The following is a 16,447-nucleotide window of genomic DNA, read 5'->3' as shown; positions in this document are numbered from 1 at the left end:
TCCTATTGTGCCAGTGGTTGCCTGTAACCCTAGCTGCTCAGGAGGCAGAGATCAGGAAGATTGCAGTTTGAGACCAGCCAGGGTAAATAGTTTATGAGACCTTATCTTGAAAAACCCATCATAAAAAAAGGCTGGTGGAGTGCTCAAGGTGCAGGCCCTGAGTTCAAACCCCAGTACTTAAAAAAAAAAAATTCCACAAAGAGTTTTAGAATGTGGATCTTTAGAGAAAGTGTGTGATACTGATAGAGCAGTTGGGTAAGTTACTGCCTACTGTCATCTGAAAAAAAGTCAGAATAAAAGATTGACTTTGGGTACTTGGAATAGTTTTTACCATGAAACAATACAAAAGATGTAAAGACTTCAAAGATAATAGGGTAAGGAGGCTCCTTCTGATGGCCTTGGATGAATAAAGGCAAAATAAAGCTATTAATGTTAAAAATAGATGATATAAACTTATGGGCTTTATATGAATATATGGAAAGAATCTCCTATTGAACTGAGATGACCGACAGTCAAACTCAGTGTTTACCACCAGTTGAATTCAGAGTTATATCAGTCAGGATAAGCTAGATTGTACTGTGATAGCAAAACAACTCCATAGTCTCAGTAGCTTAAAACAATACCTGTTTGCTTCTCACCTGTACTGCACATCCATTGCAGATTGGTTGGCAGTTCTGCTCAGTATCAACCTCACTCTAAGACCCTGTCTGGTGCAGCAGCCATTGTCTGGAACATGACTGATCATTGTGGCAGAGAGAAGGAAAGAAAATCTGATGACTTATATACTGGCTCATAAAGGTTTGGAAGGGAAGTGAAAGACTTCACTGTGTTCATATGTCTTTAGCCAAAGCAAGTCATATGGCATAACTTCAAAGGGGCAAAGATGTACAATTCTGCCCAATATGGCAATTGGAACTATTGATAGATAGTAGTATTGACTACTACAAGAGCTTTGCTAGATTTTTTTATTTGAAAATTTTCACATTGACCAGGAAAAGGTGATCCAGACACATTAGGGTAATTTGACCTTGCAAAGCCCTTCAAGTCCTCAGTTGAGTCTTTCTTGACAGAATTATAATTCTCTGTTTTCTGAAAGGTTACTTCCTTTCATGTTGGTAAATCCCAGGGAGTGCACATTGAGAAAAATCAAAACAAAACAACAATCTTCTTTCTGTCCCACATCTCTTCATCTATAGTCTATTACCTAGAATTATACCCTATCATCACCCATAGCTCAAAATTAATCTTTGAAAGTAGATTTTTATACTCACAAGAAATGGTGGCAGTATGCACATATGAATATATGAATAAAGAGAAAAAAAATGGTGGCAGGAACATGCCAATGTATATTAACCCTAAAGTGTGATGTGTATGTGAGAGTGGCGTCCATGGATACTTGGCCAGGGAAAATGAAGCATGGTTGTAGTTTTACTGAATTTGTCATTGTGGCTTGCAACAGAGACTCTTCATAAAATAGACCACCTGGGTTGGTTGTAACAGCTTTAGTGTAGTTAATATAAAACACACAATAAAATGGTGTCCAACTGTCAAAGAAAGTCATGGTGTTAAAATATTAGAAATGTCTAATTATAAAAATTATGGAAATAACCAAATCTAGAGGGTCAATATTATAGTCTGAAATCTATATTGAAAGGAGAATGTATATCTTTAAATGTATTTAAAACATTGTTCTCTCTGGACAAGAAGTGCTAGGATCAAATACTGCATTTGAAGTGAGCAGCACAACAGGAGTGTCTGACACCAGCCAAGACCATAATAGGTATGAGACTGGCACAATCATCAGAGTGGCCTGCCTGGAAGAGCTCTCTGGCTGTATCTGTGTATGAGTTTGCTAGGAAAAAATTGGAAGTGTAAAAACCACATAATATAAGACATAAACTCTATGTGGAGTGAGCAGAGGTCTTGTACGCAAGCCATGGAGGGAAAAAGAGCCCTTAGCAGATTCTGAAACATAATGGTTTATAATGTCAGATTCCCTTGAATGAGGGAAAGCCAGACAATTTTGATGCCAGATTCTGCCGTAACACTAAAAGTACACCTGGGAAATATCAAGATATGCCCACCAAAGGGGAAAATGGTGTACTATGGTTTTGGCCTGACATCACTAAGAAATAGTCCTAACACTCAGAATGTTTAGGAAGGAGCATATGTGCACTTTGTGTATCCTGCATTTACCAGGGAACCTGAAAGGTCTCCAATTTTGAGTGAAGACAAAGAAAGAGAAGATGCCTTAGGCAAAAAGCATAAAATGCTATTGAGCTATTAGTGACATATGCCTAAGGCTGAACCAGAGCCAGGAATGAAAGAAGCGAATGAGTGGGTTATAAACAGAATAAGCAATAACATGTGCATGTAATTTTTTTCTGGAACATTGGCAGAAGTCTTTGTGTATTGGAAGCACATGTCCTCTAATTTGGCAATTCATAAAAATTGTGATCTTAATTCCTGAAAGTTCCTGATGAGTGGAGAATTGGAGCTGTTTTTCTATCCTATGAAATAGAAATATTCATTAAAAACATAGATTGAATATCCTGATTTGAACTATTTGGTAGTCCCATGACTGAATTAAACTTTTTTACATAGAAATGATAGCACAGAACAGCTTACCATGGCATCTTGTCTGCTTCCAGTTAATAAATTTTGTTACCAAATGTGAGCTTTCAGGAACAGAAATTCCTTTATTTTAGAGTAGGATAGTCTCAACATCAAGTTAGATTACCAGAGTGTTATAAGTGTTTCACTATTTTTGACCATCCAGTTTAATTACAGCTTTAATTTTTTATGAGATTTTATTGAGCTTATTTTATAAGTTGTGTTTTTCTGATGCATCATTGTCACTTTAGGGTATTTTTAGTTACTTATTGAAATATAGGGCACACCTTTGGGTCATCAGGCATTCACTTTCATCCACTTTTTATCCTGTTTTTTTGGCCTTGAATTATTCTTTTTAATATTTCAAAGTTATTTTGAATATCCTATCACCAGGATAATCATGTACTATAATCATTTCTTATTGAACATTCTTTATGCTTCCATTAATGCAGAAGTAATAAGACTTTTGTCTCAATACACAGTGATGATATTCCATCTATATTTACTAACAGGCTGTATGACAGAAAAACTTCTGGAGAAAAAGTGGTGGTCTGTCTGAGGTAGATTATTTGAAGGGAAGTTAATCTGGGATTTTTGTTTTTGTTTTATTTTGCTTTGTTTTTAAGAGACAGGGACCATGTACACCTGTAAGAATAATAGTTTGTTGATGTGTGGGTGTTTTATGAACATGCTTCATTTGGATTCTCTCCTTTAGTTTCATTCCACTTCTTGGAATTTTTCTGGTCACTTATGAGAAGAATGAGTTTCCAAGAGCTATTTTGAGATGGGCAATGAATGAGTGTGGAGTGATTCAAAGGTAATGGTACATGCTTGGCATATAAGTTTATAAAGACAAAATTTTTCTTTCTAGACAAATACCAGGTTTGACCTGTAAAGTGGACAGCAGATAGCATAGTTATCACCAGCAAAGGTTTATTTGCAATATATAAAATGCTACAGGAGGCACAAGAGGGAAGAATTTACAAAAATTTTTAAAGGTAAAAAATACATGTTTTGTTTTAAGCTCATTCTTGCTAGGAAGCAAAAAAGTAAAAATGTACCTGGATGGAATATTGTTATGGTTTGAATATAAAATGTCCCCTATAGGCTCATCCATTAAAGCCTAGGTCCCCAGGTGGTGGCACTATTTTGGGAGGCTCTGGAGACATTAGCTTGTGGGACTCAGCTGGAGGAGTAGGTCACTTGGAGTGAGTCCTTGGGGGTCCCTTGTTCCTTGCCCCTTTTCATCTCTGGGTCTCTGCTTCCTGACCACCATGATGTGAGCTGCTCTACCATACCTTCAAGGCCATGATGGCTGTAATCTCTGAAACTGAGCCAAATTAAATCTTTCATCCTTTAAGTTGTTTCTGTTAGGTATTTGGTCACAGCTACTCAAAGTAACTAATACAAATATGGAAAAAGTAATTACTAAAGTTGAATCAGACTTCACATCCTAAAGGTGAGAAAAGGAGAGGCTGAGACCCTCAGAATGAGTTGGACTCAAGTCAGAGCATCTATACCAACCATTTTTCACTGTGAAGATTAACCTCTTGTTAGCATTTCTTGTGATAATTTACACAGAAAGTGTTTTGTCTCCTCAAATATGAATCATACTATAAGTTCTCTGCCTTTCCTTACCTTGGACTCTTTATCCATGATTCAATAGTGGGCAATGTCAAGCAGTTGTCCATATTAGTTGATTCAATTTATGCTCCCATCTGCTATGTATAAGCATTCCTACATCTTCGTGGGATTATTGGTACTTTGAAATTTTTTGCCAATCTGGAGATAGTGTAGTGGAATTTCATTGTGGTTTTAAATTGCTTTCCCTCATGCTATAAAAAGATAGAGCAATGGTGGTTCATGCCTGTAATCCTAGCCACTCAGGGGGTTGTGATTTGAGGCCAGCCTGCAAGTGGGTAGGGGACACCACACACACACACACACACACACACACACACACACACACACACACACACACAAAACCAACTAGAACCTATCTCAAAAATACTCAACACAGAAAAAGGCTGGCAGAGTGGTTCAAGTGTTACAGCACCTGCTTAGCAAGCATGAGGCCCTGACTTCAAACCTCAGTACTACCTCCCCCTCCCCAAAAAAGGTAGCACATGTTTTTATATGCTCATTGGTCATTTAGATTTTTCTCTTTAAGTGTATGCTCCATTCTTTTCCTAACTTCCTGCTGGATTCTTTCCTTTCCTGCTGTCATTGATGAACAGGAGCTGTGTTTGTGTATTCTGCCATTAAATTTTTTTTCTGGTGACAGTGGGGTTTGAACTCAGGGCCTCACACTTTCTAGGCAGGCACTCTACCACTTGAGCCACTCTGTGAGCCCCTATGTTTGTGTATTCTGGAATTAAGTTTTTGAAGGTTAAATGTTTTAATGGTAGTGAAAGTTGTACCCTTTTAAAATTTAATTTTCTAGTAGTTGGATCCTATCAATAGATTTTTTTAAGCATATATTTTACATCTAGTGACATTGATAGAGTCTGTTATTAATTTTCTTGTTTTTTCTGTAAATTCTTTTAGATTTTCTGCATGAGCAGCCATAGTGTCTATTAGTAATGTAACAGTTATACCTTTTTGCCAATCCTTATAGCTTTCACTTCATTCTCATGTGTATTGCACCAATTCTGACTTCCTGTGCCATGTCTTCAGAGACATTGTATAATAGTTATCCTGGTCTTGTTTTGGATCATAAGAGTAAGTCATCTATCTATCTATCTGTCTATCTATCTATCTATCATCTCTCTATCTACTTTTGCAGTACTGGTAGATCAAAGAAAGGGCCTCACATATGTTAGGCAAGTACTTTATCACTAAGCAAGATCCTCAGCCCCAAAGTAAGTCTTTAAACTTTTAGAATTAGTGATAGATTATCAGTCACTGAACCAATAATGCTAATACTTATAAAAATAATAGCAAATGATACTCCCAGAAAGCAAAAAAGAGAAAATGAATATCAGAAGAAATTAATGAAATACAAAACATATATACAATTGTTATGAACTAAACAATAGTTCCTTGAAAGCCCAATAAAATGGGATTGAGTTTATAAAAACGTAAAAGTAGATCCAGGATTGATGGCACACACCTGCAATCCCAATTACTCAAGAGGTGAAGACAGGAGGACGGAGGTTCATGGGCAACCCAGGCAAAATTAGCAAGATCCTCTGTCAAAAACAAGCTAGGTTTGTAAAACAAGCTGGGTGAAGCTCAGATGGCAGAACACTTGCTGAACAAGCATGAGGTTCTGAGTTCAATCCCCACTACTGCCAAAAATAAAAAAGTACAAGAGGAATTTCAGGAATGAGAGATGACCTAACTATAGATGTTGTAGGTACCAACAAATGACAAAATGATATGATGAACTAGGACCAGTGGCACATGCAAAATGGTAGATGATTTTTATGATAACTTCTATTTCTACTAAACATTCAGGAATGAAATAATGCCAATCTTACACAAATTGTCAGATAATTTTTAAAAATTTGAATCTATTGTCTAATTCATGTTAGCAGCTATAAAAGAAAAATTGCACTGAATCAGTTAAACAAGCAAGGAAAACTAATCAAGTCTATTCCAAGATTACTGGATTTACTTTTTGAACCAGAAAATGTTTTAAATTTATAAAAAAATTATATAAATTTTTATAAAAAAAGTATAAAGTACGTTTAAAGAAAAATTAAAACATGTGGGGCAGAAGGGTAAAAGAGAATGAAAGAGGAGGCTAATTCAACTATGATAGATTGTAAGAACTTTTGCAAAAGTCACAATGTACCCCAGTACAACAATAATAAAACAAAATTTTAAAAAAAGAAACATTAAACAGGAAAAACAAAACAAACTAGAGCTGGATAGGCTGGAAAAGGACTGGGGGGCATCAGGGAGGCAGGCCAGCATGGATGGCTCATTGCATTTGCTAATTGTTCCTTGTTAAAGCTGGGCTCCTATCTTCTCAGCTTGGGACACAGGGGTTCTATTTTTTTGATGATTAAATTCCAAAGGAATGGCTCCCAGGTCTTAAAAACTGGAAACTCTGTTAACAGAGTTGTAGAAGATTTGTATATCAAAGGTGCAAAAAAGTAATTTACAATCACAAATTGTCAAAAAGAAGAAAGAAAGAAAGAAAAAGGAAATGCTCTTCGTGAAGGGAGGCCAGGGGCCCATTATCAAGAAAAAGCCTGACCATCTTTTTGCCAAGCCGAGGGGAGCAGGTCACATGGGCATCGTTGTCAGAGGCTAATGTAACTTTGATTCTAAAGCCTGACAGAGAAATATGAGAAAGAAAGAAAAACACGGACTAGTTCTGCTCATAAATATGGAGGTAAGAATTTGATACAAAATTTTAGCAAGCAAAATTCAGAAATATATAGACAGGATCATACATCAGGACCAAATTGGTTAAATCCCAGGAAAGCAATATTGGTAAATAAATTGCTTTAGTTTACCACGTTAACAAATTAAAGGAGAAATATAATATGATTCTCTAAATATATGCAGATAAAAAGCATTTGTCAAAATACAACAGTCAGTCATGATTAAAAAGAAATTAAAGCCAGAAACAGAGGGAAAGTTCCTTAACCTAATGAAAGGTATTTACAAAAAACCATATAGCCAAAGCCTCTTTTTGACTAGACTAAGACAAAGACAGGTTTATTATGACCACTTCTATAAGACAGTCTATTGTATAGTCTAGTTAGTACAAAATACATGAAAAACTGAAACTAAAAAGTAAAACCCAAAAGGCATAGGATTAGAAAGAAAAACAAGTATTATTCACAGACGATGTATTTTGAGATTGTATTATTGTTTGCATTAGAGTTGGTGTATCTTCCTTATGAAGTAAACCTTTTATGATTTGACTTTCTCTATAGTAAAGCCTTTTTTGGCACTGGGGTTTGAACTCAGGGCCTTGCACTTGCTAGGCAGGTGCTCTACCCCTTGGGCCATGCCCCCAGTCCTTTTTGCTTTGGATTATTTTTAGATAGGGTCTCCTGTTTTTGCCCAGGGCAGGCCTGGACCTTGTTCCTCTTACCTACAGTGTCTCTCCTAGCTGGGCCACAACTGCACGCCATCACACCCTGCTTATTTGTTATAATTTAGCATACTTGGAATATGTTATGATTCCATAGTCTGTGGACTTTCATATTTTTTAAATCTCAGAAATTATAGCATCCACCCCAAGGACTATCTAACTCCTCTGGGATGCCTACTGCTCCCAGCTCTCAGCTCTGGCCATAGGTGGCTCTTCCCCTCAGAAAGACACTAGTATAACTTTCGAACCATTTATAAGATTCACGGTGCCTCAAAAACTGTTTTACACACAGTAAGTAATTCACTGGGGAAAGATTCCACAAAAACTTGCTCCACCAGCATGCTAGAAACTGAACATTTAAAGTCAGTGGTTAAACTTGATTTTGCAGAGACAGAAGTGCTATCAGCCTTCTTCTCTATCAGGAACATTGAGCTAAAACTACTCTGAAGAGTTACTTCACTCTTCATAGATTGGGATCCTATTAAGTGTTAGGTACTATGGTATTTGGATACTCAGTAAACACCAAGTCATTTTTCAACACTCTATCAATAACACATAATTGTTCTATTTTCCTAATTCTCCTAATGCCATTTCTAATTTCTCTACCTAAGATCATGAATTTATACTTTATTCTTATTTAACTGAATAAAAACATAAGAAACAGGCTATTACAGAGGAAAGGAAGAGATGACTGTGTAAAAATCATTCCACATCTAAATTAATAAGTGGACAAAATTTACTAAATCCTCAAATGAACAAAGTGCTCCAGAACTTAATTTTAAAGTTTAGCTTTCAAGTAGACTCATGGGAACTTATTTAACTCATCATGCAGCAAATTGAATGAGCTTATTTATTCAATAAATAATTACCAAGTGCCTGTTATTTGCCAGGTATTGTAATGGGTTCTAGGGATACAAGAGTAATCAAAATAAAGCAGTTCCAGTTCTTGTGTAGCTTACAGTTTAGCCAGAGGTACAAACTATATAAGTAATAATAATTAAAATGCAGCCATCCATGAAAACAATGGGGAAGGAAAGAGTTATTTAGAGACACACAAAATCTGGAGGGGTAGTGAGAGGTGTGGGAGAAAGATGTGTAAATGCTAGTGGACAAGGAAAAAAAATACTACCTTAGGGAGACAAAGAGAAGTTATGAGAGGTTGAATGGAGAGAATGAAGGGCCACTTTTGTGAATGAGTATGAAAGATAAGTTTGGAAATATACTAGGGCCAGGCATTGAAAGCAATGTTGGAATGTTCTGTTTAAGAGCAATGGAGAGCCATTAAAGGATTTCATACACAGATTTAACTTGACTAGATTTTCATTTTACAAAGATCTGGTGGAGGGGCAGAGCGTTAAAACTGAAGTAGAGAGGAGAGAGTGTGGGAAACTAGGTAGGATGTATTTTTAATGATTGAGGTGAGAGAGGATTATTGCAAGATTATTGAGGATGAGGGAAATGGATGGATTCAGCAATTTATAGTATGATGTGCAGCTTGCATAGAAATCAGAATTAAGAGGAAGGACTGTTTAAGGGGTGACTCTATGAATTTGGCTCTTAATAAGTTGTCTCTAGGGAGAAAACAGATTTTGAGTTGCAGCTGGGATATTTGGGCCTTAGTAACATATGGTCCTTGGGCCAACCAAGTATATACATGATCCTATGGAAAAGAGAGTTTCCTTGCCTTTCTGTTTCTGACTCAATGAAGAGAAGGGATCCTGATTTGCTCTCTACCATCACTTATGACCAGTTGAGGAAATGATGTTATCTACAATATGAGCATTAAATGTAGGAAAAACAAAAAGTCAAGTTGTCAGTCTGACTCCACGAAATTGAAGCAAAGACAGAAAAACTGTGCAGTTGCTGTTGCCCAGGAGTTGAGAAAAATAGGATCTCAGATTTAGTTTAAGTCAGTGTTACTGCTACCCAGTTCTGCATGCTGGGGTTGCTGGGAAGTTTCCATCAGAAGTCTATTATCATGGTGAGCTAGAAGTCTCCTGGACAAAGATGCTATCTATTATTCCCCTCCTTGTAAGGATTAAATGAATTAATATATAATGACTCAATCAATATTAGCTGTTATTATTATCTTAGCTTAGCTCTTCATGGACTTCAAATCTGAATCTTGAGGAAGAGATGGGGAGGGCAGAGGGGAAGAATGACACAATGGTCTTGACTAAAATCTTGTTAGGGAAGAAAAAACACCAAAACAAGAGTGTGTTGTGCTATCAGATGTGCCATCGTGCCCACTGCAGCTGGTGGCTCTGGAAGGTGGTGACTCACCTGTCACCACAGGCAGGCTTACACAGGTCCTAGGCAGTGCACCTCACTGAAGGAAGCTAATTCCCCAAATGCAGGTCAGGGTAATCCCTTGATAATGTTCCTTTGCTATTGTAAATTAACTTTCACAACCTGTCATGATATTAGTCTTAAGCATATCAGTGATCTAAAAAGAAAGTGTGACAATTCTGAGAAGCAAAAAAGATAATGGGGTCAATCTGAGCAAAAGTCTCAATTGTGTTTTTTGCTAAAGTACGTGAAGTACATGCCACTCTTCAGTAGGAAAGACTGTTGGCAGACTGACAAGATGAATCATTTGCTGTAACGTATTCAAATTGAATTAGAGAGCAGAACCAGGGGGGAAAAGAATCTAACAGGAAATAAGCCTGGTGGATCATTCTGAGTTATAACCTTTTTAGTGTGTCTGTTTAAATTTATTTGAATAATACAAGGATGTGCTGTCTTGAGCAAGGGAAAGATTTCTCTGTAACATATGGGAATTTTTTTTATCAGTCACATTTTATCACCTGTTTTTTATTCATTTTTTATGAAGTCTTTTCCTCTTTGTGTTAGAATAATCCTGGTCAATGTTTTTTCAAGAAATGGTTAAATTTTATGATCTTTTAAAAAGTTAGAGTTACAGTGCCTTTCCTTTTTCAGAGTAGAACCTATTCTATACCAAGTTTAAAATTCATTCTTAATTCATCTAAAAATTGACAATATAAGCCAAATTTATAAATTTATAGATTTTCAAAATACTTATTACAATCCACTTTCTGTATTGTGTCCAGAAAAGTATTTTTAAAACTCAAATACAAGTATATAAATTTCCCTGCTTCAGTTTCCTTCATGTCTCCGTTGGTCTAAGGTTTACCAAGTCTGCCACATCTGGCACTGTGGTATTATGAAATATATATTTGGTCAGCAACTTCATTTCCTGCACACAGCTCCTACAACCCATAGATGTCTTATGTAGTAAGTGTCATTTTATATGTGAATGAGAAGACAGATGATTGGGTCTCTTGGATAGCCTCAGAATTGGGGGTCTGTTTGCCAGAGGAACCAATCCTATTAAAGGGTTAGAACCCTATCTGACCTCTAGGAAAGGAGAAGGCCTGAAATTTGAGTTGATCACCAAATGGCCAATATTTAATAAATTGTGGCTACATGATGAGGACTACCTACAAGGTGCAAAAGACTGTTTGGAGAGCTCGGGGAATGCTGAAGATGTGAAGGTGTCTGGAGGATGGAACACCCTCTAAGGGCACGGGAGCTTCCCACTCTTTCCCACACAGCTTCCCCATGGGCCTCTTCCAAGTACCTGTTAATTTTTATACTTTTATAACAATTGGGCACACTTAAGTAAAATGTTCCTTTGAGTTATGTGAACCACTCTAGAAATCAGAGGTCATGGAAACCCTTAATTTATAGCCAGTTTGTCATACCTACAGGTAAAATACCTGGAACTCATGACTGACTGGTCTTTGAAGTGGAGGATAAGTCTTATGGGAATGAGTATTTAATCTGTAGGCCCTACACAAATTCTGGTTAGTGTCAGAATTGAATTGAATTAATAGGATACCAATCTGCTGTCAGAGAATTGGTCATTGTGGAAAAAAAAAACTCATCTATCTGGTCCCGGAGTGTTTGTTCTGTGTTATGTTGAGAGTAAAGTAGGCTTCTTCTTCCTTTTATGCTAATAACCAAGCTTATTCTTTTTTTTTTTAATTGTGAGTTTTTTTTTTCATTTTTCTTTTATTATTCATATGTGCATACAAGGCTTGATAACCAAGCTTATTCTGAAGAATCTTGACTTCTAAGGAAATCATGAAAATTCCCATTACAGTCTTTCATTACATGTTTTAGAGAATTATAACTACAACTTCATTTTTAAAAATAAAAATCTGTTTTCTATAGAGGGAATATGGAAGTTCTATTTATAACTAAATTGATCAATTGCCCCAAATTGCATTGTTTCCTAGAATACATGAGAAAATTAGCCATAATCACTATCAATCTCAATCATATTAATGATCTTAATGATTATATGTAATGGTATGGATCACACTAATTTCCTTATGCTTGCAATCATGTTTTTAATTGAGGTCTTAAAAGCATTTTAATAAACATAAGCATGAAAGCTAATATTTAAAACTGCATCTGGATTTAAAGATAAACATTGTGTTAGTTTTTAATTTAAGGAGGGAAAAAGAAAGATAAAAATGAATGTTTATTCAGGGGGCTGAGGAAAGAGAATCTCAAGTTCAATGTCCGCATGAGCCACATAGTCCTAACCCTAACCGTAACCCTAACCCTAACCCTAACCCTAACCGTAACTCTTTCTCAAAAAAAAAAAGAGAGAGAGAAAAAAAATGCTTATAATTTGTATTTTTCACATCTGTCAAAGTCATATCCAAGTAGTGGTTTGGTATAAATACAAATATGGTTTGCAACTAAAGATAAGGACTGTGTTATGTCAGATCATAGTGCAGTACATTTACTTTGCAGTATTTCTCTGGATTCTTTACATATCACAAACAAGCTTTTTTGCTTGGTTCACTCAATTCAACAGCTTCCATTTTCCTCATCCTGTCTATTAGAGAAGGCATTTCAGGCAGAGGTCTTGCCTTGAGGCCAAGGAGGCTGTGTGGGTGCAAGTACCTGCATGTTAGCCAAGTGAACACATCTCTTCTCTGAAGGAGTTTATAATTAGTAACAGTCTGAAAGATCTCATTTTAAGGGGGAAGAAATCTGGGCACTAGGTTAGTGATGTGTAAGAAATGAGGAGGTGTTAACAGAAGTTAGTGCCAAATTTTTCTGCTACAGGAACATAGTATACTCCACCTACTAGATAAGATATTTTCTCCTTTTTTTGGTCTTTTCCAGTGATGAGAGTGACCTACCACTTTGGGATGGGAAGCTGGAGAGGGACTGGATTATGAGAAAAGCAGGTTTGGGATATGAGATCACATCCTGGACCCAGTCAAGGTAGAATTTATCATATACCAAAACAATAGTTTCACATGAAACTGATATAAGTTGCCTTGTGTGGGATCCACAGCCCTTTCTGTTTCTATTCAGGGCTGAATATAATATAATTAACTGTAAATTGCCAAGCTCTAAGAAGTTGTTTGTAATGAACTCTGAACTCTTGCTTATTATGTTAGGTTAGAAGTTCTCAACTAGAGATGGTTTTTTTCTTCCCAGGGGTTATTTGTCAACACCTGGAGTCATTTTTGATTGTTACAATGTGGAGGAGCTGCTGTTATAGTCATCTGTAGATGGACGTCACAGATGTTGTTAAAACATATATTGTGCAGGATACTCCACAATGAAGATTTACCTGGCCCCAATATCAAGTTGAGAAACACTTCATTAAATACCCATGATTTTTAAAGAGGAAGGCATGGGTTGGTTCTGAATTCACAGCAAGAAAGAACACAAGCTCCTTTCCTTAAAGCATTCGATTTCATAGGGAAGCAGAATACAAGCTAAAGCATTGTAATATGGCCTTCCATAGAGGGATACAGAAGAAATTTTAAGATCACAGAAGAAAAAATGTGTAACCTTCTGAGGTTAATGAAGGCTTATGTTAGTAGAAATTATTCAGATGATAAAATGTTACGTATATCTGCTCCCAGTTGTAATCAGCAGAAAAATCTGTTGGTGAAGGAAGGTGCACATCACTGGAAAGTTCCAAGGTAAACTGAGCTCTGGTGTTGGTTTTGTTTCAGCAGCTGTCATATCTTTGAGGATCTGATCTCTCTCTTTCTCTCTTCTGCCTTCCTGCGTGTCAAACTTCAGTTTAATACTCATTCTCTCACGTTTGTATCATAGTTACCAGCTACATGTCAATGGCAAGAGAAAGGGTCAATACCAGGACCCTTTCAGAAGAGTTAAGAATTCTTTTTCTTGTAAATTTCATCTATGTCTAACTGGCTTTAATTCGATCATCTGAAGCAAGAATTGTAACCAGAGTGTAGAACCATGCTGACTAGCTAGAGCAGAGCCAAGTTCAAAGCACCGAACCAGGAAAGTATGGACATTTAAAAGAAAATAGGAGTAGCTATTGAAGAAACAAACAGATGGTGGCAAGGCAACCATGTCAACACTATATGGGAAGAATATTCAAGATAGAAGAAACAACTTGGATAAAGACATAAGGAAGGAAAGAGTACTTCCTGTTCAAACTTGACCTTTAAAGTGGTTGATATGGCTGGAATCCAGGAGATGTGATGAGGAGCTGGAACAAATGGAGTTTGAAAGGTAGCCAGGCACCAAGTCATAAAGAAACTAAAAGACATAATAAGTACTTTATTCTTGAGATGATTCTGAATTCTTAAAGGATTGTAAGCAGAGGAATGACAACATGAGAACTGTGCTTTCCACAAATGTCTTTGGTGATAATAAGAACAGAGATGAAGTTGAGACTGTGAGCAGAAACCTCTGTAACTTTGGACAAATGACCTATTAGCTCTGATCTTTATTTGTAATAGCATATATTTTCTGGCTATAAGGACTAAATGAAATTAAATATGGAAATGCCTAACACATGGGGAATCCAAATGTTTTCATTTGTTTACAAACTTGTAAGCACTGGTTATATATTTCATTCACACTGCTTACTATGTGAACTTGGTTAAATCATTTGCTTTGACTAAGAATCCATTTCCTCATTATATTATTGTGAAGACTAAATGAGGTCATAGTTATAAAAATCACAGTGTAACTGAAAGAGACTATAATACTGCAAGTCACTTAATCAATTATTTGTAATAGAGGAGATATAAAGAGGTAGGTAGGGTGAGGTAGAGAAAGAATCAGCAAGATTTGCTGAAAGATTCCATAGGAGGGTATGGTTCATATACTGAGATAGAGAAACTTTGGGGGAAAGTGAGGACCAGATTTTATTTCACATTTTAGACATTTATGTTTGAAACTTGGTTCAAAATGAAGTTGAGAAACTGGAGAAGAAATTAGATGTGTGAGTTTGGATGTTAAAAATGTCTGCACCAGAAATATACATACAAGAGTTAATGACATATCTGTAGAAGTCAGAAAATGAGATCAGCTAAAGACAAAAGAAAGGGAAGCCATCAGAGAGAATTCAGTATCTGAGGAAGTCTTTATTTAGGAGGGTAAGAAGGGTGGAATACTTTGTTCTGTTGCTTTATCTTGGGCTTTTCTTTCACTTTCTTTGTTTTCTTTAAATGTCTGATGATCCTGAAGAATATTTATGAATAAAAGCCTCTTGATTATTACATGGTTTAAGTTTCCTGTGTAATTGTGTTGCACTGTTTAAATAAACAGCCACTTTTCAAAAATAAGTCAGACAGTGGACCCTGAATAAATACTTAGATCTTGTAGACAAGGAAGTTTCTTTTCATGGCAACTCTCTTATTGTAATTCTGAAAAATTCTTACCAGGACTTGTTCAGACACACACATACATACACATACACACAACTTTAGGCTTAAGCTGTTTATTACAATCTGTATGGAGTCCTGAATGAGAAACTGCAAGTATCTCCTCTATTCTATTTAACTTTTCCCCCTACACTTTCTGGAACAGAGTCACTTTTATCTTAAAGTCTGGGCCCTCTTATTTCAACCCTCCTCTTCTGGCTCCTCTTTTGTTCAGTCTTTGGAGATCTATTTCTTTCTTTATATTCTGTCACACAAATCTTTCAAAAATTTAAACTGCTCACACACTAACCCTATCAACCTTAGCTTTCCAACTTTGGACATTGCCAATCATTCCGTTTCTTTTCCATAGGTCAAAAGTCCTATGATGTCTCTTTCCTTCTCTGTCTTACTCTCTCACCCTTCTCCTCTTTTAATACAGGTAGAATTGGTGGTGTGTTGTTGCATACTGTGATGGAGAGAGAACTATCAAATCAAACTGGTACAAGCAGTGGTCTCATTTTCATACTATTTGTTATAGAAATGGGAAAAGGTGAGACAACTTCTTTCACTGATGCTTTTCAAGAAATGAGGGCAAACCATCTTTATAATCAATGTGATTATATATGTATATTATTACAACCATTTTGTCTATATTCCATTTTACCTAGAGGAGAGAAGATTTTTTTAAAAATGAATTTGCATGTCATCCTTGCACAGGGGCCGTGCCAATCTTCTCTGTATCGTTCCAATTTCAGTTTATGTGCCGTCGAAGCCAGCATGAGAGCAGATTTTTTTAATGCTTGTGTTTCCCTTCTTTGAACACTTGATCTTAGCCAAAAGGCCAAGAAGTGATAATATAAGGTTCAGATTTACACATGCTAGGCAGTCACTCTACCACTTGAGCCATGTTCCCAGCTCTTCCTTCTTTCTTTAAATATATATTATCATTTACTTCCTTAACCAAAATAACTCATCAGATATTGTTAAGGTTGTGTGTGTGTGTGTGTAATTTGGTTATTTCCAGTGGAAACTACATAGAGATAATCTCATGCCAAATTCAATGTTATTTAATGTAAAATTTTTTCTAAACACA

The 16,447-nt window shown here is 36.3% G+C and overlaps 1 non-coding gene across 1 annotated transcript; it reads right to left on the bottom strand.

Annotated features, from left to right (window-relative positions):
* Window positions 1–16,026: 16,026 nt before the first annotated feature.
* On the bottom strand, window positions 16,027–16,133 carry LOC141414322 (U6 spliceosomal RNA). Its single transcript, XR_012439382.1, has one exon. It is a non-coding gene; the product is annotated as a U6 spliceosomal RNA (small nuclear RNA).
* Between the last annotated feature and the right edge of the window lie 314 nt (window positions 16,134–16,447).

Source organism: Castor canadensis, chromosome 11 (assembly GCF_047511655.1).
Source record: "Castor canadensis chromosome 11, mCasCan1.hap1v2, whole genome shotgun sequence".
Lineage (NCBI taxonomy): Eukaryota > Metazoa > Chordata > Mammalia > Rodentia > Castoridae > Castor > Castor canadensis.
The sequence above is the reverse complement of the archived record's forward strand: the minus strand, read 5'-3'. Positions and strand labels throughout refer to the sequence as shown.